The sequence below is a fragment of the Elephantulus edwardii genome, unplaced genomic scaffold, assembly GCF_000299155.1.
Source record: "Elephantulus edwardii isolate Elephantulus edwardi_28Jun2011 unplaced genomic scaffold, EleEdw1.0 scaffold00116, whole genome shotgun sequence".
Taxonomy (NCBI): Eukaryota; Metazoa; Chordata; class Mammalia; order Macroscelidea; family Macroscelididae; genus Elephantulus; species Elephantulus edwardii.
In genome coordinates this window covers 9,044,002-9,046,557 of record NW_006399866.1, presented here as the reverse complement: position 1 = coordinate 9,046,557, position 2,556 = coordinate 9,044,002, and the positions used below count along the sequence as shown (strand labels likewise).

The window sequence follows — 2,556 nt, the reverse complement described above, 5'->3', positions numbered from 1 at the left end:
CTGATACCACACTTCTCCTCATAGAGCCCAGCCTCCGGGATAATCTGTTCTGCATACAGGTTGAAAAGGTATGGAGACAGGACACATCCCTGGCATACGCCCTTCCCAATTTTGAACCATGCAGTGTTTCCTTGCTCTGTTCTGACAACTGCCTCTTGGTCCAGGTATAAGTTTCGCATAAGCACGATCAAGTGGTCTGGGATTCCCATTTTTCTCAGAGTCAGCCACAGTTTGTTATGATCCACACAGTCAAAAGGGAGGGAGAGGCAAGTGAAAAAGAGTGAATAATGGGAGCCTAGGCTCTTAAGTAACATTGAGTTGCTGAGTGTTGGACAGGTGGGATCGAGGTGGACAAGCCAATGAGATGGCTGGGGAGGAGTCAGGCGCTCTATATATTGTAGCTAGGCGGGCCCTCCGCCCTAGTTTCTAAGGATCATATTTGCGAATCAAGATTCCCAAAGGTTTCATTGAGAATAATCATAATAGATTATTGACAACTTTGATGACATGAACTTCTCAGAGTCCGTTCTCCAAGGCATTGATGCCTATGGTTTTTAAAAGCCCTCAGCCATACAGCAGCAAGCCATTCTTCCTTTATCAAGGGTTATTATGATGTGATTGCTCAAATCCACTCTGGGACTGAGAAAACAGCCACTTTTGCCATATCAATTCCACAGCAGATAGAATTGGCTCTAAAGGCCACACAGGCCTTGGTCCTGGCTCCCACTAGAGAGTTAGCCCATCAGATACAGAAAAGTGGTAATAGCGTTAAGAGATTTCATGGGTGCCTAATGCCATGCCTGCATTGGGGGCCCCAATATACACATTGAAACTGCCTGCAGTTGGAAGCTACCCACATGACTGTGGGTACCCCAGGCCGTGCATTTGATATGCTTAATTGAAGACATCTTTCTCTCAAATACATAAAAATGTTTGTGCTGGATGAAGCCGACAAAATGTTAAGCTGTGGGTTCAAGGACCAGATCTATGACATATTGCAACAGCAACACCCAGGTAGTTTTGTTATCAGCTTCAATGCCTTCTAATGTGCTTGAAATGACCAAGAACTTCATGAGGGATTTGGATTCTTGTCAAGAAGAACTGAAACTGGAGGGTATCTGCCAATTCTGCATCAACTAGGAACATGAGGAGTGGAAGCGGGACACACTGTGATTTGTAAGAAATGTTAATGATCACCCAGGCTGTCATATCTATTAACACCTGAAGGAAGGTTGACTGGCTCACTGAAAAAAATGCATGACCAGGCTTTAACAGTCTCTGCCATGCATGGAGATAAGGATCACAAGGAACGAGATGTGATCATGGGGGAGGTTCCATTCTGGCTCCAGCAGAGTTCTCATCACTACTGACCTACTGGCCAGAGGCACTGATGTACAACAAGTTTCTTTAGTCATCAACTATGACTTTCCCACCAACAGGGAAAACTACATCCACACAATTGGCCCTGATGGGCGTTTTGGCCTTAAGGGTGTGGTTATTAACATGGTGACAGAAGAAGACAAGAGGACCGTTCAAGACATCAAGACCTTCTACAATACCTCAATTGAAGAGATGCCCCTCAATGTTGCTGATCCTATCTGAGAGGGGCCATCTGTCCTGTTATCTAGCCCTGGCCCAGTGTTCAGTCCTGAAGGCCTAGAGAAGGAAGCAGGGAGGGAAGGGAGTCAAGGAATGGATATCTTATCTTTGTTTTTCTCCTCCTTTCCACCCCCACCCCCATTCTCCTGAATAAACGTCACTTTTTGAGGCAAAAGAAGAAACCATAAATATTTGAGACACCTTTTTCTTTGGGGTAGGTTCTTGCCCCAGGCGCTATCTTTTCTCTCCCTCTTAAAAAAATATCAACAACAAAAAAAATAAATAACTGAACACGAATTCATCTCTCTAACCTAGTCAAGGGGCTATGGTGTCATTCAACCCCATATGCTGAACCAAATTTGAAGGGAGAAAACGTGAGTGAGGTGGCTCAAGGTATTGTTACTAGGTGGGGGTAGCAGGGGAGAGAAAATGGTAGCCATTTTTATGTTTTGTATGAAAGCTTAAGATACAAGCTGTCAGATCATGGGTTGGACAAAGGAAGATATTTTCTGAAGGGACTTGGCAGATGTGAAGGGTTATCCTGGTGGAGGGTGGAGTTGGGAAGTAAGTGGGTCAAGGCACTGGGCTAGGGGTGGGCTCAACACTGTAACTAATGCTTAACTCCACAATAAGGGAGTTCTTTCACTGCTCCACAAACTGATTGTCTGTCAGATACTCCTCTAAATCTGAACATTCAGATTCAGACAGACTAGGAAGAAGGACTGGCCACTCACTTCTGAAATAGCAGGCCTATGAAAACCTTATGCACAACAGAACACACGCAGACTAACAGAAAGGGCAACCTAGGTAGAACTATCAAGTATGGAAATACAGAGGAGGAGGAACAGATGTAAGCAGACCCTAGTGATTGGAACATGGAATGTGAGAGCCATGAATATAGGAAAATTAGAAATTGTTAAGAAAGAAATGGAACACATAAATATTGACATATTAGGC

General features: G+C 44.3%; 1 protein-coding gene and 1 pseudogene across 3 annotated transcripts in view; one reads left to right on the top strand and one right to left on the bottom strand.

Moving 5' to 3' along the window:
* LOC102865152 overlaps nt 1-1,602 on the top strand; it is a 2,126-nt pseudogene extending 524 nt beyond the window's left edge.
* NR6A1 (nuclear receptor subfamily 6, group A, member 1) overlaps nt 1-2,556 on the bottom strand; it is a 348,076-nt gene that overhangs the window by 278,583 nt on the left and 66,937 nt on the right. The gene's annotated exons all lie outside the window — the stretch shown is intronic.